Raw genomic sequence first — 21,806 nt, forward strand, 5'->3', positions numbered from 1 at the left:
GGATCTAAGCAACTTTGATAAGGGCCAAACTGTGACGTCTAGATAACTGGGTCTGAGCATTGCCAAAACGGCAGGTCTTGTACCTACCAAAAGTGGCCCATGGAAGGACAACTGGTGAACTGATGACAGGGTCAAGGGCGCCCAAGGCTCACTGATGCGAGTGGGGAGCAAAAGCTGGCAGAGGAAGTGTGATGTTCTGGGCAATGTTCTGCTGGGAAACCTTGGGTCCTGGCTTTTGTGTGGATGTTAATATACTTTTACAAGTACCACCTACCAAACACTGTTGCAGACCACGTACACCTCTTCATGGCAACAAAATTCCCTAATGGCAGTGGTCTCCTTCAACGGAATAATGTTCCCTGACACACTACAAAAAATGGTTCAGGAATGGTTTGAGGAACATGACAGAGTTCAAGGAGTTGACTGCCACCAAATTCCCCAGATCTCAATACAATCTGTATCCTTGCATCTTACAGGACTTAAAGGAACTATGGTCTTGGTGCCAGAAACCACAGCACACCTTCAGAGGTCTTGTGGCGTCCATGCCTCGACGAGTAAGAGCTGTTTTAGCGGCACAAGGAGGACCTGCACTACATTAGTCAGGTGGTTTTAATGTTATGGCTGATTTTTATTAATTTTTTTTAGCAAATTGTTAGTGCTGCCAAGCTGCTGTGTTGCAAGTGGAATAAAACACTTTGGGATGTGCTGATAACTCCACGTTGAGCTGAAGAACATGCCACCCCATCAGTAAATATATTTTCCTAGAACAACTCTGTGGTGTTTTATTCATTTGATGATTTTGTGGTCAGTAAACCGTGTGTGTGTTGATTTTGATGTATGTTTTGGATCGTTGTCCTGCTGGAAGATCCAACCACAGCCCATTTTAATCTTTCTGGCAGAGTCAGTCAGGTTTTCATTTAATATCTGTTGATATTTGATAGAGTCCATGATGCCAGGAAGTGATGGACTTTTAACAGCTTGACCACACCACATCGCTCTTATGCCAGTTGACTTTTGCAGATGAAGCTTTTCCATAACACTCCAGAGCGTATTTTACCACCTTAACATCACCTCTAATTAAAACTGTGATATCATCCGCATATGCAGATAATTTGGTGGGTTGTTGACAGTTTAGAGTGTCGATTTGTAGACCTGTTAATTCTTTCCTAAGCTTATATAGCAGGGGTTAAATAATTATGCTGTAAAGTCGGCCCGACAGGGGGCAGCCCTGCCTGATACCCCTCTGAGCCTTCACAGCAGAACTTAAGCTACCGGCCACTTTTATCATAAATGTAGCTTCAGAGTATAATAGCCTCATCATTGAGATAAAATTTTCACCAAAACCAAAAGCCTTTAGGGTGTTAAAAAGAAAAACATGTTCGACCCGGTCAAAAGCTTTCTCCTGATCTAATGGTAAAAACCCCATTTCAATCTTGTAGTCATACGCATGGTCATACAAGTCCCTCACTAGATGCAGATTCTCTGTAATAGATCTGTCTTTTATACAGTATGATTGGTCTTTGTGTATGATTGTGTGCAGTACATCATTTGCTCTGTTTACCAAACATTTTTAAAAGATTTTGTCTCAGAACCGCGCTCTGTCCTCCCCACGCACGCACTCCCAGAGAGAGAGAGAGAGGAGAGAGAGAGAGAGGCACAGATCAATAGAGACAGAAAGGCAGTCAGACAGAAAGAAAGTGAGAGAGAATAGAAAGTGAGAGAGAATGACAGACAGAAAGAAAGTGAGAGAGAATGACAGACAGAAAGTGAGAGACCGAAGATAGAGACGACAGTGAGACACACATACACAGAGAGTGAGACAAAGACCGATCAAGAGAGAGATGGAAAGACAATCAGACAGTCAGAAAGAGAAAGAAATAGAGAGAGAGAGACTTGTTTCTCTCAGGCTCTCCTAGTGATTCAGGGCTCAGCTGGTGCTGTCCTTGGTGCTGAAATCAGTCACCAGCCTGCAGTTCACTGAATCTTCATTGCAGCATAAACATGATATGGGATGTTCAACAAGCGTATACTGTACATGTGTGATGGTCAGGTGTCCACAAACTTTTGGCCATATAGTGTGTTCTTGAAAAAAAAGGAAGCTGGGTTCTAATGTTCAGACTTGATGACAATTTTAATAGAGCTGTGATGGTTTAGCCCGAGACGGGACTGAGAACACTCAATCCACCCTCGCACAGAAAGTGATAGGGGGCAAAAAAAAAAAAATTAAATAAAAATAAAATAAAAAAAACACTTCCAGCAGGGTTTACTGACTGTTTGGTAAACAGCTCCCCAGTGCAATACGTTATAATAATGCAGATACAACGAGGGCCTCAGAAACCATAAACTATTATGGGAATGGTCACTTAAAGCGTTCCCGTATTATGTACACACGCATAACAATAACAGGTGGTCATGGTAACGCATCACACAACCCCATCCTTGATTATCAGCTACTTTAGGAACGATAACATATTAGAACAAGTGCATTTATATACGAGGGTGAATCAAAGAAATGAAAACCTTATAAAAACACATTTGTTTTTTCTTTACAGACTTTTCTCAGCACTATAACTCTATAACTCTGACTTTCCACCAGATCTCTTTCCTTTAGCACATATAAACACTTTGTACTCGATCAGCCTGACTCCCCTGGAGGTGTCAATCATGGAACATCCTGCCAGACCTGAACATCAGCACGTCTCGGAGCCACGGACGGGAGAAAAGGAAAGACACATGACGGTGTGGAGAGAAGACGAAATGCTGAGTGACTCTGAGAGAGCCTCATTGATCCACTGATCACGTCATACCACTTATTATTATTATTACTGATGTGCCGAAGCTCGGTTTCCATTTTTAATCCCTTATAAGATTAGAGGTATAATCTGCTTATAATCACGTATACGATCTGATCATAATATACATCATGCATGTTATTGTTTTACACACACACACAGCCCTTCGTTGCCAGAGATCGAATTAAAGACTGAGATTGAACGTGTCCCTCCTTCTGATAGCGTAAAATTACACGTTACAGATTTGGAATTGCATTCTCGCTGTGATGTCTCACACTCTTTACTCTGAGAAGTGTGAGAGAGAGAGAGAGAGAGAGAGAGAGAGAGAGAGAGAGTGTGTGTATCAGAGAGAGAGAGGGAGAGAGTCAGAGAGAGAGAGAGAGCAAATGTAATAATATTATTATTAATAATTTAAAAAACGGAGCAGATCCAATAGGGTTTCGCAGCAGCAGTGCTTTACCTCAAAGTGATTTGTAACACACAGTGGAAATGGTGTAGCAAAGGTCATGCAACCATTGTGGGGGGGAAAAAAGTGTGTGTGTGGGGGGGGGGGGGGGCTCTGATACTTTGTACCTGATGCATCATCTTTTATAATTGTGATTAATGGTCCATTAGAGAAGAAAAAAAAATCCATTCCATTCTTTGATTACTTATTTGGCATACAGTGAATATTCACACTTAAAGGCCATGTGGAACAATTTCCAAAATGCATTTAAATGGGGTAAATTGTGTACACTGAACCGAGAGTACTAGACATGTTTGCTAAAAGCAATACAAAGGCTTGATTCACACTGCAGGAATTTTATATTGTGTGTTTAGATTTTTTCTTTTAGACAGACTGTTCAACTGCAAATTTGTTCTGGTGAATGACAGGCATTCAAAATCTTTCTGCAGAACTCTGTTGAAGATTCTGTACATCAGAGTTTCATCTGAACTTCAACAAAACATTTCACATGTATAGAGTTTTGTCTACGTTCATCAAGTAATCACATTTATAAGATTATTTATTAATCACGACAGCTCTACTGTGCACGTCTATTACACAACTATCAGTGCTGTTCTGCTGGATATCGGCTCATTTCTGGAGCAGAACAAACTAAAGTTCATTAGACTTACCTCTTGATCAATGCGGGTCATCACATGTTGGATTTCGGGTATTTCACTGCCTCTCGGTGTTGTACAACTGCAGGAGCCGTGGGAGGTGCTGATCAAGCCCTTCAAAGAAAGCCTTCTTTAAGTCAGGTGACACAAGCCTGCACAACTCAAACACAACCTGTTGAAGAGAACCAAATTTAAAATAGTTAAGAGACAAATCTCCACCATTCTGAAGGCATAAAGTACGTAGTCATGTGTAAGCAAACATTTGTTTTATCTATGGAAAATAAATGAACATTAGAACAGATTTACTTGTCTCTGACTGAACAAAGCTGGCCATATTAAACTGGGTTAAATATACAAATCCACACCGTTCACCAGTCTAATAGAATCTGTACAACACATTAGCAATACTTCTGCTCTGTTTAGACCCAGAAAATATAAAATACTTACTTTAGTATGAAATTTCTGTCGAGTGTCTACCATGGGGTCGGGATTTACGGTCTGTGAACACGTGCTGATTACACGTGCAGGAAAAGCAACCCACACGTGCAACCCTGACCGAGTGAGAACGACTCAAACGATTCAAGAAGAGGATTCTGAATCGGTTCATTTAAAGAATCATTACCAAAGCTGCTTATCCGATTTCGATGGTTTGATAACAACAGCCCATCTTACAGAGTGCTGCAGGAATGAGTCGTGAAACCCAGAAACGAGTCAGCGTATTAGCACTTCCGTCAATGGGGTTTTGGGTTAAATGCCGGAAATAAGGTCTGTGGTGAACACAAGCTCAAGATGTTTTTACGTTTATCTCGACACACAGCCTAGTGACAGACTTTTTATTATTTTAAGGGACATTTCCTGAAGAAAATGTGAGTGGTGCTTGCTGTGGCAAAATTTGGATCGGGCGCCAATACTTTTGAGAGCTGCCCGTGAAGGGCGCCAATACTTTTGAGAGCCGACGCTAAGGGCACCAATAGTTTTGAGAGCCGGACGCGTAGGGCGCCAATACATTTGAGAGCTGCCCGTGAAGGGCGCCAATACTTTTGAGAGCCGACGCTAAGGGCACCAATAGTTTTGAGAGCCAGATGCGTAGGGCGCCAATACATTTGAGAGCCAGCCACGTAGGGCGCCGATAGATTTGAGAGCCGGCCGCGTAGGGCGCCGATAGATTTGAGAGCCGGACGCTAAGGGCGCCAATAGATTTGAGAGCCGGACGCGTAGGGCGCCAATAGATTTGAGAGCCGGACGTGTAGGGCGCCAATACTTTTGAGAGGCGGAGATCTAAAAATAGTAGTGATACACAAGCTTGGTTGCAGTCGTGTTTATTAAGGAAAGCTACAAGGTTACAGATGTGAGGTTCTGACCTTTACGGTACAGTGAGGATGAGCAGAACATCTATACAGCATGGAACTGTGAATAGACTCAGTGTCTGTGGACTCATGTACACACAGTTTGGTGAGATTATGCTACAGGAACAGTCAAAATACACCATGGCCTTGAATGTTTTGGCCCTGTCGTAAACACTAAACAATCACAACTACTCTGTTGAGAGCGAGAAATGACCTCACAGAGTGGTGCGTGTTGACGTCCATTTTATATAGTTACTGTTTCTGATAGAAAATCGATCTCCCTCGCGCTCTCTCAATACTGCATTGTAACAGTGTGGGACAGAGACCCAAACAGCAAGGTGAAAATGATCTCTCTGCAAAACATGCGTAAAAGTCGTTTAAACAGATTACACAGGGTCTCTTTTTCCTGCAAGGGGTATGTCAACTTCCGACCACAACTATATACCCACCCAGCTACCAACACGCACACACACACGTGCGCACTAATTCAGCCACTTAAAAACAGCAAGGACTTTTATAAACAATTAAAAATAGACTATAATATGAACATTTTAACAAATTAATAAATAGTGCAAAAAACACACCAGTTAAAACACTGTAAATACCCTCCTTTATCAAAAGTCTGCTCTTGCGCCCACACTCTCGATCTGATGCCAGCTGGAGCCACCTCTTCATGGTGCCCTCGACCTCCATCTCTGCAGCTTTAGCCGTGAAGAGGTTTCTATGAACTGCAGCTTTGGAATAAAGCAACACATATCGTACAGTCATTATGAATCTTAAGCATTAATTACACTTATACCATGGTCAGTGTGAATACTGGATTCTGATTGGCTGGAAGGTGTGCATTATAACTGTTTATTGCACAGGTAGTTCCTGCCAGTTTGATCACCGTGATCATTCCTAAATCTTATCACACTACTTTATCTCTGTGTCTGATTTACTTCAGACAAAATTCCAGATCTAACGACCTAACTTATGGAAATTAAAGTTTATTTTAAACTACTTTTTTCTTTCCAGTTTCATTTTTATTGAACATTTCTCCTGAACACGTCTACATGTCAGCTGAACATCACCTTTTCTCTTCTCTCCTCCCCTCCCTTTCCCAAGGAAAACAAATTGAGCAACACACAGCAGTAAACATTCACAGGTTTTTCTTCTTTTTTTACTAACAAAGGAAAACAAAATTAAAAATACAGAAAACCCGCCCCCCGCCCCGCCGGCTCATCATGGCTACCCAATAACTGTCGCTGGTTATAAAGATATTGTAAAATCCAACAACAGGCACAAAAATTTAAGTGGGAAGTGTCTAAATCCATAAAGTATACAATAAAGGGATGCCCTTTATAAAAAAAACTTGTCCGTACAACCATTCATCGTATACCTTATTTTCTCGAGTTTCAGAAAAAACATCACGTCCTTTAGCCACTGGGAGATAGATGGGTATTTAGCAGACTTCCAATGCAACAGTAGGGAACGTCTTGCTATAAGGGATGTGAAAGCAATAACATCCTTTTGTATCAAGCTCAATGGAACTGAGGCATCAGGAATCCCAAATACAGCAATGAATGGGCAAGGATTTAAATCTACTCTGAGAATAGTGGACATGATGGTAAAGAAACCAGTCCAAAAACCATGGAGATCAGGGCAGAAGAAAAACATATGGCCAAGATGACAGGGAGAGCCATGGCATTTATCACACTTGTCCTCTACGTCCGGATACATCACAGAAAGTCTCGACTTGGACAGATGGACTCTGTGTAAAACTTTGAACTGTATAAGTCCAAGATGAGCACAAGAAGTGGTAGACTGTATCCTCCCTATAGCACGTTCCCAACACTCCTCACTTATCTGTACTCCTAACTCCGTTTCCCACGCATTCCTAACTTTGTTACTCGACTCACTACCTAACGGCAGAATAAAATCATAAATCCTAGAAATCATTCCTCTGTGATGTGGATTGAACCCATTCAACCCTGTCAAATGTTTTTTCAGCATCTAAAGAAATCCCGATCTCAGCCGAATGCTTTGAATAATTTAAAGAGCGTACGGGTATTGAAAAACAACTGATGTCCCTTTATAAAACCGGTTTGCTCTTCAGATATAAGGGATAACGTTCTCTAAACGAGATGCCATTACTTTTGCCAGCACCTTTACATCTGCATTAAGCAGAGACAGCGGCCTATAAGAACCACAGGAGGTTGGATCCTTACCCTCCTTAAGAAGGAGAGCTATAGTGGCTTGTGTCAGAGCTGGAGGCAAAGACCCACATTCCAAGGATTAGTTGAACACAGATAAAAGCAATGGAGCTAATTTTCCAATAGATGCTTTAAACAATTCAATTGGAACCCGTCCGGGCCAGGAGCTTTGTTACACTGCGTAGTTTTAACTGAATTCAAATTTCTTCAAGAGGGAGTGTGGAGTCCAGTTGCATGGCAGTATTCGAATCAATAACAGGGTTACAAAGGTCTTGAAGAAATGCATTCACTTTAGTATCGTCTGCAGGAAATTCAGATTTATAAGGTGAAGAGTAAAACCATTTAAAAGTAGCATTAATTTCCATGGGCTCTGTAGTGACAATATTATGAGTGTTTTTAACACTAGGTATGAGACGGGAAGTGGCCTGTCGCCGTAGCTGATGTGCTACGGAACGCTTGTTGTGTAACAACAAGCGTTCCGCCTCTTTAGTCGAAATAAGATTGAATTCTGCCTGTAAGTCGAGACGCTGTTTAAGAAGTTCTGGAGAGGGGTTCAACGCACATCTTTGATCGAGACTACTGATCGCAGATGTAAGTTCATTAACCCTAGCAGTGCGCTTTTTATTACAGAGAGTGGAGTAAGAAACAATCTGCCCTCTGATATAGGATTTAAGTGTCTCCCATAACAGTGAATAAGAGGTGGAGTCATTCTGATTGAAGAAAAGAAAGCCATCAATAGAAGTGGAAATGAACTCACAGAATTCACTGTCTGCTAAAAGAAGAGAATTAAATCTCCAAGGCGGTGGGCTACGTTTATAAATAGAAAGATGAATATCTAATTGTAGAGGCGCATGGTCAGAAATTAAAATACCCAAATAGTCAGAAGAAACTACACAAGAATCAAGAGTGCTGTCTATAAAAAAATAATCAACCCTCGAATAGGAATGATGCACCTGGGAGAAGAAAGAAAACTTTTTAAGAGCAGAGTTACGGGATCTCCAGGGATCAACAAGACCGTTCTGACACATAAAATCGGAAAATGTTTTAGACATTGCAGATTGATTCAGAGTACGGGGATTAGACCGATCCAAGTTTTGGTGAATTACACAGTTTAAATCTCCACCGAAAATCGACAGGTGAGTATTTAAAAAGGGGAGGTTGCTCAACAATCTATTAGCAAATTCCACATCATCAAAGTTTGGAGTGTATACATTTACCAACAACACCTGTCTTTGCATTAGAGTACCAGCAACTATAATATATCTACCGTTCACATCAGCAACAACATTAGTGGAGGAAAACTGTGACGTTTTGTCAATTAAAATAGCGACCCCTCTTGCTTTCGAATTAAAGTTCGAGTGGAAGACTTGACTCACCCAAGGCAGTGTAACCTTTGATGATCTTTAATACGTAGGTGCGTCTCCTGTAAAAATACTATATTGAAGTTTAAACGTTTCAAATGTGTAAAATCCTTAGATCTATTGACAGGATTACCCATACCTCTGACGTTCCAACTAATAAATCTTAAAGGCGTGCCTGTCCCAGCTATGCTGGGATCCATATTACTACTAACCATTTAAATAAAGTAAACCATAGGAATATAAATAGCCAATTAGAGCCGAAGTGGGACCTCCCAAAGATTATTTTAAACTTCTAATCAAAGTTTGCACTTCTAAACCAATGACCGCTTTACCGTTATTAATTGTGGAAAGACCATGGTATAAGCGGGGTAATCCATGGCTAGGTGTGCATTAAACGATTTGAACGAGTGGTTCTTTTCCTCCACATCATGCATTAAAATCGTTTAATGCACATCTAGCCGTGGATTACCCCTTACATATCATCTGAGAGAGACAGCTAATTCTGTATGTAAACAGATATACCTACCAATCACGACCTCTCCAAGTTGGAGAGCGGACAGTGAAGTCTTTCCATTGACTCCCCTCCAATTGAGGTTTTTTCCAGGGAGTTAGCAATCACCCTCTTCAATATGCGCCAGGTGCAGTCACGCACATCCACCCAGTCAATAAGCGCCAACCAGTTTACCTGAAACCGATTTAAAAAACAAAAATAATATACACTAGTATAAAAATAAATAATTAATAAGCATGTATTGCCTCGTCAACTGTGTCAGTGCTTCTCACTACTCCTGCAGTTACCCTGCCCTGTGTGTTTTCCATCTCTACTAAAGAGTAGGTCATAAGTGTTCCCTCATATCAAAGTGGTGTTCAGTGTTGTGCTTTGAGGACGAGTGTGTCACCTTGAGAAAACAGAAACACTCTCAGTAGCTGTGTAATTGTGCAAGTAGTTGTTAACAAAAAAGAAAAAAACTCTCAGCAGTTTTTGCTTGTAATCTGGGCTCTGTTGCATCCTTTGCTCCAGACTACACAGTTGAGGAAGGTCTTGCAGGGGCAGTAAATCTTCATCAATATCCAAAGGCTGCACCTGGACCTCCTGTAGTTGAAGTAATCTCAGTGGTTTGTTGGTCCAGCACCATCTCTAATTTAGTCAGCACCTCCCTCAGCATGGCTATAATGTTAATGATAATGAGTCTTTATTGGTCACATATACAGTAGAGCACAGTGAAATTCTTTTCTTCTCATACCCTGTCAGGAAGCTGGGGCCAGAGCACAGGGTCAGCCATGATACACTGCCCCCTGGAGCACAGAGGGTTAAGGGCCTTGCTCAAGGGCCCAACAGTGCTTGGCAGTGCTGGGGCTTGAACCCCGACCTTCCGATAGTAACCCAGAGCCTTAACTCCATCCTTAGTCTTATTCCTAACCTATACAAATTCCAGTAAGATGGCGGAGTGGAAATCACGGTTGCCCCTACCTGGTTCTGATGATTGCTGTGGGGCTCCTCATAAAGGCTGACGGCCTGGCAGCGCAATAAGAGAACACTGAGTTAAGGGAAGTGAGGAAACATGTTCTACAAAAGTAATACCTACAAAAGAAAGTCAATCAGAAAGCAGAAGAATACACTCACGTGGCATCGTCCATCGGCTGCCAGTTCTGCAGCATCTCTGGGAACGAGCCGTGTGCTGCTGGTGGTGGTGCTGCTGGTAAAGTGGTGGTGGGAACAGGGGGGAAAGTGGTGTTTAGGGTGACCGTGAAAAACCTGGAGTAATATTCAGACGTGTACAAGTTTACAGATGGTGATACATGCGTGGTGCTGACTCTGTGTCTGCCCGATACTCTGTCCGGAGCCTTACATGAGAAAGTGAAGGTCAGAACTGCAAATACATTAGAAAGGAAACAGGCATTGCTTGAAGTTTTAGGAATGATGTCAGTTGATTTGGATAAAATAGCGGAGATGACCATGAGGAAAGGGGAGCACCCAGTGGCATTTTCAGAACGGTTATTGGAGGCGTTTAAAACGTTCAGAGGTAATCCTGATATTACTCAGGATGAGGTCAGCTTCAAATCTGTCCTACTTAGCAAGTGTGACCCACTCACTCATTCTGCTGTGGAAATGCATGCGACACATCTCTCAGAGTGTAATGACATTATTGCAAAAATGACAGTTTTACAACATTAATGCTATTTCAAAGAAATCTCATCCCGTGTCAGCAATAGGCATTATAAAGCCCTATCTGGTGCTACTGGAGACAAAAAGGAGAGCCCACCTCCTCCTAACCCTGATAACCCCCCAGTGTGCTATTCATGTGGCAAAGAGGGACACAATTCTAGGGAATGCAAAGTTTTTTCTAGGAGAACAGCTCCTAACATTGATCTTAACCAGTTATAGGCTGCGGTTAACAGACTGAGCAAGGAGAATGAGGAACTGTGTGCTCACATGAAGAAGCAGAGCTTTAAAGCCATGTCTTCTTCAGCATAGGGATCACAGGCCTCCATTTCACATGTAGCACCCTGTCACGAGATAATCACGGTAGACCAATCGTAAATGTCGCTGTTGGAGGCCGATGCGATGATTGGTTAGTTGATTCTGGTGCTTCATTAACAATTCTTCATTCCGACAATCCCCTACACAATGGTAAAGACACAATAACTTTAGAAAGGTTTGACGGAACAATTTCTCTTGCATCCAGACAGAAAATATGCCGTTCCAAACTGGCAGAGATGATTTCAAAGACAAACCCTGGCGCAGTAGAAGTGGTGATGGTCGCGGTATATTAGGTTCACACATTATGACTAAGCGTGGCTATATCTTTGACTATTGCAACAATTGCATTTGGTGTAATCCTCAGAGTAAAGATTAGCTTGTGGAGATTTCTGCTGTACATGTGATCAAAAAGGCAGAGGATTATGACTTACATACCTTGTTATCGCTGGAAGATTCTGAATGATCAGAACGATTGGATCAGATCAGAGGTGTTTTTGTTCATTCAAAGCAGGATTGTGGCTGTGTTGATACTAGTGTGATGGAAGTGAAGGTTCACGGAGGTGACCCACCCTCTCTCAGACAGTACAATTATCCAGATGCTGCAAAGCCTTACGTACAGTGTACTGTGGATTCCCTGTTGGAACAGAGTATTAACAGGCCTTGCGTTTTCAAATAAAGCTTTGAGAGATTTCACAAATCACTACATAGACTTGTTAACATTTCTATGTCACAGTAGTTCGATATAGTTAAATCACACACATGTATTCACATCAATTTATGCCATATTTACATTTACATCAATTTACCACATATTTACACCTCACATCTCTTCAAAAACTCAATAAAGTCCATGGGTGTTTATTTTTTGTTCTTCTGTTGTTTTTCTTTTGTCTTTGTAATTCACTCACAATCCGTTTAAAGACCCTCTCAGCGGGGATATGACACTGATTAATAATCAATTTATACCTTGTTTTCCAGATTTTATAGCCAACGGTGCATATAACAAACCAGTAAAAGTATTTTACTTTTTTTTGGTTAAAAAAAAAAAAACATTGTCCTTATAAAAACCTTTCTAAAAAGCAACTAACTGCACATGCTCCACAAATCTAAGATATCATATAGACATGAATAATTAATTGCGGCAAAGAAGACTGGTCTGTTTTTAATGAGAAAAGGTAAAATCCCACCTAAGATGAGTTCACTGTGAAGAAAGGTATAAAAGGGGCTTGTGTGTGTTTGTATATTTTAGAGTTTCTGCAGAGTGAATCACTTTATTGTTTCAATAAAGTTTGATAATTTTTTGGCATCTACAAACCCTCTGTCTCTGAAGTTTTATTTTAACTTAGGCTGGAAAGATTGTTTCCATGACATTTTGAGGGCTGAAAAGTGCTTCTTCTAGCCAGAGACCCCTGTAATTGTAAGGATATATTCCACAACCCCCCTACAGGCCATGAGACAATAGTCATTCTAGTTAAAGGAGATGAAACAGACCAGCCTTATAGCATACACACATCACCTATTGATAATGTGAAAAGATCTCGGGAGAGGTTTCAGACAGCACTAGACTGCTCAGTGAGGCGATATAACAGCTGCACTGCTGCCACCTAGTGGATACTAATGTCCACCACCTCATTTAAAATGTCAATAAACTATCATTTGTACGTTTATAATTACATAAACAGTTCACATACCACTGAACATAAGTATTAGTACTTAGTGTGTATGTAGTCTACTATAACTGTACCATACATTTCTGTCTAAAAAAACATTCAGAGTACACTCCACTTTGCCCACTTTTTAGTGGATTTTAGGATTATGTTCTTAAAACAGCTTTGCCTTTCATTAATAAAAATAATAATAATAAAAAAGCTTGTTTTTAAGCATGACACTTCCAAATTCACTCTGTTTAAATAATTACTTTAAATAGAAAACGTATTTTCCCTGTACTTTAGAGACATTGTACCGTTCGTGAAGAACAAACACGATCTCATGACGGAAATCATCAACTTTTGCGTTGAGATTTTTTGGGGGGGGGGGGGATCCTATATAAGGATTTTTTTTTTTTAATCGCATGTATTTTATAAAAAAAAAAAACGTTTTGTGTGTGTAATTTAATTATTTACAGCCAAAGCCTCTGAGAAAATACGTCCCAAACACGTATGTTGTGCCGACAGAGAAGAAGTGCTATGATTTAACATGGGAAATCCGACATGACTTGACAAACGGCATCATTCCTGCAAAAATAACCTACATGAAACATGACATAAGCAAATGACTTTAACGTCCATGTCACATGAATTTTTAAGATTTTTATCTAATAATGCAGGTAGGCTGCACGATTATGGCCAAAATGATAATCACGATTATTTTGATCAATACTGAGATCTCGATTATTCATTGATTTTAGGGACAACATATTTTTATTGCACTTTCACATTTAAATGAACAGACCGCTGCTTTCACCTCCATGTTGTGCTACATTCCTGATCATTTACAAATCTTTAACAGTGTTTACAGGAGGAGAGACGCAAGACAATTTCTTTTAGGAGCACTTGTGCTCCTAATTACAAAAATTTAGGAGCACAGTTGAAGTTTAGGGTTTTTTTTGTTTTTTAAACATTTTTTCTTTTTTTTATTTATTTTAGAGATGGTAACATTAATGTGCCACAATATAAGTAAATATAAGTAGGCATGAGAAAACTTGAGCTGGTCAATTATGACAGAATTTAGGAACATAGTGTGATCCATGACACATTAATTTACCTTCTGATAAACTAAATCTAATATTTTCAGTTCATTTTACAGACTGTATGCACAAAACAACCGTTAACCTGTTTACCTTGTAAACAAATACAATAAACATCAATGTTCAGTGTTTGAAGTCTGCTCCTCTTAAATATATTTAAAGCTACACTATTAGACATTTCCACTGTCATGGTTCTGGGCTGGAGTCAGTTCTCGAACCGCTCTGTGTGTATTGTGTAGATATCTGAATAATCTCATATAGGATGTGATTGGGTGAGTTCATTTACCCGTCAGATGCAAAGTGCTTTAGGTTAATGGTGTTCATTAGGGATGCTCCGATCAGGATTTTTACAGCCGATACCGGTCCAGATACCAATCTTTTCTTGTTTAAGCTTTAAATCAGGAGGTCATAAACAGTTAAATGTTATCTCTCTGCTCATGGTCACTGTTAACTGAATTAAAATAATAGCAATGAGAAATACTGTTGGTTAATTGATAAATAAACAAACATAAAATATTTATTTTTAAATATCTTAAACAATAAAGAGTCCTAATTAAAAGTAGACTAACACAAAAATGATCCATATTAGGTAAAAGGCTACCAGCTTCCTAAGGAAATAGCGAACCAAGATTAATGTCAAACAGGATAGCTCAACACACACACACACACTTTTATTTCACATTATTTAAAAGGAATTTAAGTGTTATTTACCATAATTATGAACACAAGTTGTTGAGTTGACAATCATTTTAAAATTCCGTTGCTCCATTTAGATTTTCTCCAGTAGAATACAGCCTTTTAAACCAGGAAAAATTACTAATTTTAAGTCGTATAACATTCGTAATAACTAAAAAACGGTGTAATTACCAGTCTTTCCTCCCCACAAGGGAGTTTTAGGAAACTATCAGCTTTTAACCGTCTGTAGGTTACTGTATTTGTCTGTGTTTGAGCGCCATCTGGAGGACAGATGCCATTTTGAATTGAAACTCATGCCATCTTCTAATTGTCAAAGAGGAAAATGTAGCGCCGATGTTCATCTCACTACCCAAACTGAACTAGTATTCTTCCACTGAAAATAGTACCGTGTCTTATGTTGAAAATTTTTATTGAACTTTTATTTGACTTTTGTTTTTTAAATATCAGTCCATATAATATGAAATAATATATATAATTTACATTTTAAAATAAACGTGTGCGCGGGTTGATACAGCGCGAGGGAGGTTTTTTCAAACTGCGCTTTCCTCAGGAGTATACAGTCACAGTAAAGATGTTTAAGCAAAATTTGATATTTATTTTTATAGTTCTGTTTAGAATTGTGTTCTTGTTTTTAAACTAATGCTAGTTAAATCGTTTGTAATAAGTAACGAGCAAATGCCAGCCGGTTTTAGTCAGATAATTACCTTATCTAAATTATAATAATCGAATTGTTCAACAAGTTTGTACATGAAAAAAGAATTAAAAGTGCTCTGAGTATGGAAATTCTATGAATTACATTAAAAAAAACCCTTTTGGTCGTAAATGCCTCGTTTTTTTGCCCCCCACCATGCTTAGCATGACGGTTCCACATAATGGTTTTTTTTTGTCTTAAGACACAAAATTTGTATTCAATCTTCTTAATGTATTCCCAAGACGAGCTTAACTCTTCTTTATGCAAAAAAAAACTATTTAATCGACACTTCTTCATTTAAAAACAATGTTTTTGTTAACAAGAAAAAGCGCTAACCGTCACTGCACGAGGCAGTCAGCGCTGTGTGGTGCGTGCTTATGTTTGACCTTCACAAATTGGGACAAGTTTGCATTCATTGTTGTTATTTTAGTGTATATATATTCATAGATATACTTTTGTGTTCACTTATAGTTTTGTGGGAAAAAAAAATTAACTGGACCATGTCCGGACGTCGGTCCAGATCCAGATCCTGTGTGCAAGGACCGCCTCCGCAAGAACCACCTGCGCAGGACCCGATCAAGCAACTCCTCAATAACGCCACTGTTTTGTTAGGGTAACGTCTGAACTTATTCACTCTTATTCTCTGTCTCTCTCTGCGCGTTCATTGCGCACCTGTTTGACTGACTGCATTTAACGTGCAGCGCAGCACAAACAGTAAGACAACTAACTCAAGCACGCTTAGCTGCGCTGAATGCTCCAGCAGATCCAGCAGCTGGCCAAGATTAGAGCGGAGGGAGCCAAAGTGACTCTTGAGCAGAATGTACTACACTGAAATACTTCAAGCTGCTTTCACACCTTACCAGCCCCTGCCCCGGTCAGAGTAACTCTTCTGCACTGTAGCTTTGTAGATAGATGTTGTTTTAGTTTGAGATGGCGTCGTAACCCTCAGGTTCGAGTTTAAAGCAGAAGAAGCGTCACAGGAACTTGTCATTAATCTCTCACTAGCTGCGTTTACATGGACAACAATAATCCACTCTTGATCCGATTAAGACCAGACTCTAATTAAGAAACTACCATGTAAACAGCAATTTTTTACCTTAGTCTAATTAAGGTCATAATCGAAGTAAGCACTAATCTAATTAAGACAGGTGGAGTACTCCTGTTTTAGTCGCATTATGGACGTGTATTACACACATGTAAACACCTTAATCACACTATGAACGTCGTGTGTGAGTTTTCACCGCATTTTGCGACAGGACACGATCACACACGGCAGTTTTACGGCGAACAAGAGAGCTCGGCTGTGTCCCAAATCGCATACTTTCCTACTACAGGCCTGTAGTGGGGAAAAATACATGTATCTCGGCTACTATATAGACGGTAACTACACGATTTGGGACGCAGCCCACGGCTTCAAGCAGTTGTGTATTAGCATGTATGGCATGAGAAATAATTAACTGCACTTAAAGCGTTCGTAAAAAAATTAAATAAAAACATGCAAAACTGTATACGGTTCCATGACGAAGAGGAACTGCATGTTGATACGTGAAATTCTGGAGTGACGTTGGACGGCGTGGCGCGGTGACGTAATGACGCGTGCTGTTAATCTAATTATGTTCTAAAACATGTAAAACAGGAACATGAAAGGAATATTCTAAAAGCGACGCATGTAAACACCTTAATCACATTATTATCTTACTCAGAGTAAGGTCAATAATTAGATTACTGCTGTCCATGTAAACGTAGTCACTGTGACCCGAAAGCTGCTTGTTGGATGTTTAATGTAGGATTAGAAAGTTCAGCTGGTTTATCTCCTCTCAGGTGTGTGTAAAAGAGAACCTGGCTGTGTCCTTGCAGTGTGTGATTTCTATTTCGTCTGTGTCTTTTCAGAACGAGGTGGAAGACGTCACCAAAAGCTTTGTGATGAGCTGAATTTTTTTTTTGTTAAATAAAAAGTTTCCTTAAACAACCAACACCTGCCTGACTGTACGAGTATTTACATGAACCAGCCGCAGAAAATTATGCAAATTAATAAACAGTGTGTGATTTCTATTTCGTCTGTGTGTTTTCAGATGAAGGACGTGGAAGACGTCACCAAGTTGTGTGATGAGCTTATGACACATTAAAATCCTGTTAGTGCGCACACCGACAGACAGACAGACAGACACACACACACACACAGAAGCCACTGCTTTTTTTTATTTGTGCACTGAAAGTGAAAGAGGCGGAACAGACACCTCGGTGATATTGACGATAAAGACAGGGTTAGATGGAAGATTCTCCAACTCAATGGAGCTGCTCAGAACCCCGACAGGGCTCACTGACTGATTCTGAATATCCACATTCACCCTGAGAGAGAGACACACACACAGTGAGTGAGAGAGACACAGAGAGAGAGACCTGTAACAGAACAGCACTAATGTACAGAACATCATCTAAACATCACACTGTCTAGGGGATGTGGTCACATGACTACTCTCACTTAAAATGTAACTATGACTCATCTGATGATGCTCGCTGCAGTGTGTGTGTGTGTGTGTGTGTGTGTGTGTGTGTGTGTGTGTGTGTGTGTACCGTGTATATCTGAGGTGTGAGATACACTACCCCCCTGCCCAAGTCTCCACCTCTCCAGCGGGTTAAACGTTGAGATGGAGAGGAAGTCTCTGCTGCGCGAGGAGGAGAGACAGAGAGACCTCTGGGAGAACGCCAGAACCTCTCATTGACGAGCGGTAGAACTCTACATAGGCCCTGATACACACAGACTCACAATACATATTTATAGAAAATCACAATTAAACACACACACACACACACACACACACACACACACACACACACACACACACACACACACACACACACACACCTGGAGCTGTCAAAGGAGATGGATTTGACTTAACCACAGTGTCTGAAGAGAGACTGGAGCTGTTTATAGTAAAGGAATGCAAATGGAGGGAGATTACACACCTGAGAGAGAGAGAGGGAGGGAGAGAGAGAAATATTATTATTATTATTATTATTATTATTATTATTATTATTAATCCCCTAGTTAAATGGAAGCTGACTGAATACCACTACGGTGGTCCTGGGGTCGTTTCCATAGAGCTCCTTGGAGGCGAGCTCCTCGTCCACAGTTCCCTGGAGGAAGCAGTTCGGATAAAATGCGCCTGCAATCGCCACCTGAACAACGGAGACATCACTGATACTTAATAATTATTATTATTTATTTTCTGCAGGAGTAAGTTACACTTCTTGGACTTTGTCGTCATGGTGAAAATTTTATACCCTGCATTTGCAATTTTACTTTGGATGCTTGTGCTTCTAAGGCTGCGAATTATTACTAACATTTATATTTACTGTATATCAGGGGTGCCCACACTTTTTTGACTTGCGAGCTACTTTTAACATGACCAGTCAAAGAGATCTACCTACACTAAAAATGCGAAACATATTTATATATACACTGCGTATACTTTATATATATATATATATATATATATATATATATATATATATATATATATATATATATATATATATGTGTGTGTGTATAATATATGTTCATGTACCTTGCATAACTGAATGAACCCTTATGGGACGATACAATTCAGTACATTTTTGGTCATTACCTTACTCTGATGACGTGCACTGAGTAGAATCAGCCAGGGTTGCATAGTCCGGACAGTAGCTGCTGGTAGCCAGCCTCAAGCAGGCCTCCAAATGATGATCAGTCATTGTGGAACGGTATTTGGACTTAATGATCTTCATGAGGGAAAAGGCTGACTCACATAAATAAGTAGAGCCAAATAATGCAGTCAAGGAGGTGGCACATTTCCTCATGTTTGGGTACTTTTCCCCTGTGAGTAAGTTCCAAAACTGTCCATGAGCCCTGGACTTCAGCTGAATGTCAGTCTGTAGTTTCAAAATCTCATCCTCCACTTCAGACGAGTTCAGGTGAAACAGCGCTGCAATTTTCGACGCGAGTGAATCAACCTCAACACTGTCCCTAAACGGGTAGCACATGAATGTGGCGAATGGCTCCAGTAAAGCAAAGTTTTGAAAGCGTCTGTCAAACTCTGACCGACAGCTGTCAATCTGCTCAGTGTAGCGTGCAATGTTAAACTGCGCACAAGCCTTCCGCTGCGTCTCCAGCTCTGACGCGAGGTTTTGGAAGTTCCCAAAAACATGGCGCTGCAGCTTTGAGAACAGAAGTTGCATTTTCCGTTTAAAGGCATTAACTGCCTTTAATTTTTGTCTTTTCCTTGCAGCTCCAAATTAAGTTGGTCAGATCGGTTAAAAATGCTCGGTTAAAAAAAGTCCAGCAACCACTGATCATCATTGAGTTGGGTGTATTCTGCATGTTTAACAGCAAAAAGAAACTCGCTTATCTCCGGACAGAGCTCTCGAAATCTCTGCAGGAATTTACTCCTACTAAGCCATCTCACGTCAGTGTGTAGCAGGAGCTGATTGGTCGCAGTCTGCCTTCTCCAGATGTGCACGGAACAGCCGTCTTTGAAGTGATCTAGCACGTATAGAACAGGCAATCTTTGTTGCCACATCCATGATCTCTTTCATGTTTAGCATTCTTGCGCATAAGGCTTGTTGGTGTATTATGCAGTGGTAGTTAAGGAAGTCAGGGAAAGCATCGTCTTCCCTGCACTTGGCAATGAATCCATTTGCGCTGCTCAACCATTGACTGATATCAATTTGCACACTGGGAGCTGGGTTTTGTCAATGAAGTCTTTAAAAGACTGAAAAATGTCCTCTCCCCGCGATTTCTCTCGCTAGCCTTTAGCACTGGCGCGCTTGATCGCACACGCGTGGTGAGAGAAAAGACGAGATCTCAGACTGGCTGCCCTGTACATCAACTAACATCTTTTTTTTTAATGGCGATCTACCCGCACTTCCTTCGCGATCAACCGGTCGATCGCGATTGGGCACCGCTGCTGTATATATTTTGACCTGAAGAAAAAAGCCTCTTTATACACATATGCTGTTAAACTACACCTGTTCTACTCGTGTGTGTGTGTGTGTGTGTGTGTGTTACCTGCACTATGAATTTCTGTGTGTGCACGCTGGTGTAGTCAGAGGGAGAAGTTTCGCTGATGTGCATGTTGAATTGTGACGCTCGATTCTTCAGATCCTCAAACAACTCAGCCACCTGTAACACACACACCAGAAATGATAGTTAGGGATCTGTGTCAAGAAGTGTGTGTATAGATGTGTGCGAGTTAGTGAGTGAGAGAGAGTCGTAACCTCTCGTATCCGTTTGATCTGAATGCAGTTCTCTTTGCCCCACTCCAGCTCATCCTAAAAAAAAAAAACACACACACACACACACAATCAGTACCACTTCATTTATTTCTATAATCCAACACGTTATAATTCAACATAACGGTCACGTTCTCCTGCCTCCCATACACCGTGTACCTATTTAATCTATTTCCTTATTTGGTCAGTGCTTCCTGTTCTTATTATGATGTCCTCTCTCTGACTGGTTCCTATTTCTTAAATTGTGCACTCTATCTGTACACTACACACTTGACCATCTAACACCTGGATATTTGAAGAGCATACAAACAAACAAACAAACAAACAGACAAACAGACAAAACACACACACACACACACACACACACACAACCTGCGTGAAGTTGCCCCCCCACCAACACAAAACATCGGCAGAATAGTTTGTGCTGGTTTGTGCCGTAAAAATTTTCGTTTGTGCTGCTTCAGTTCTGGAGATATTAAAAGAATATTTATAGGTCATTCTGGGGTCACTCAAACCCCCCACATGCTCCAAATTCACCCCAAATGGTCTCAATAATAATAATAATAATAATTCAAAAGAAGAAGACTACAGCGCCTAAACCCACACTGCGCATGCGCGAAGCCGGATGACTCAGCCATTAAACTAGTAAAAGAGCTCTAATTAGCCAGTGAAGCTAAATGTCGTTCAGCCACGTCCACTTATAAAAGTAAATCATGCAATATTCTCAATCTGGGCAGTTATTGACAGAGTGAATTCATCGTTTTAAATAGAATCAAAAATAACATCGACCTATTTGCTAATCACATTTCGATTAGCTTGCTCATTAATTACACTGCGCATGCGTGGACTGGACTGCCTCCTCAAAAGCTAGCACCGCTAGCATATTTGTATAATATTAACATTAATATTGAACCAGAGGAGTGAATAAAAAAAGTTATAAAATGTTATTTCTCACTTCTCCTCCTCTTGTTCTTCTTCTCCGTGCGGGTGTGAGTTATCTTTGGTCGGTTCCTCGGTGATTCGGTCATTAGTGAACCGAGCTCCGAGAGTGAATCAGTGCGCCGTCACCGCCTGCTTCATACTGATACACCTGAAACACAGGTGTTAACACCGTTAACTACACAC

At 40.5% G+C, this 21,806-nt stretch overlaps 1 protein-coding gene across 1 annotated transcript in view; it reads right to left on the reverse strand.

Annotated features, from left to right (window-relative positions):
- Positions 1–21,806, reverse strand: part of LOC128604861 (E3 ubiquitin-protein ligase UBR2-like) — a 257,322-nt gene that overhangs the window by 31,081 nt on the left and 204,435 nt on the right. The window contains exon 2 of the mRNA XM_053619956.1: positions 3,909–4,065. The gene's annotated coding sequence lies outside the window, so the exon portion shown is untranslated. The remainder of the gene's footprint in view (positions 1–3,908; positions 4,066–21,806) is intronic.

Source organism: Ictalurus furcatus, unplaced genomic scaffold, assembly GCF_023375685.1.
Source record: "Ictalurus furcatus strain D&B unplaced genomic scaffold, Billie_1.0 scf4, whole genome shotgun sequence".
Lineage (NCBI taxonomy): Eukaryota > Metazoa > Chordata > Actinopteri > Siluriformes > Ictaluridae > Ictalurus > Ictalurus furcatus.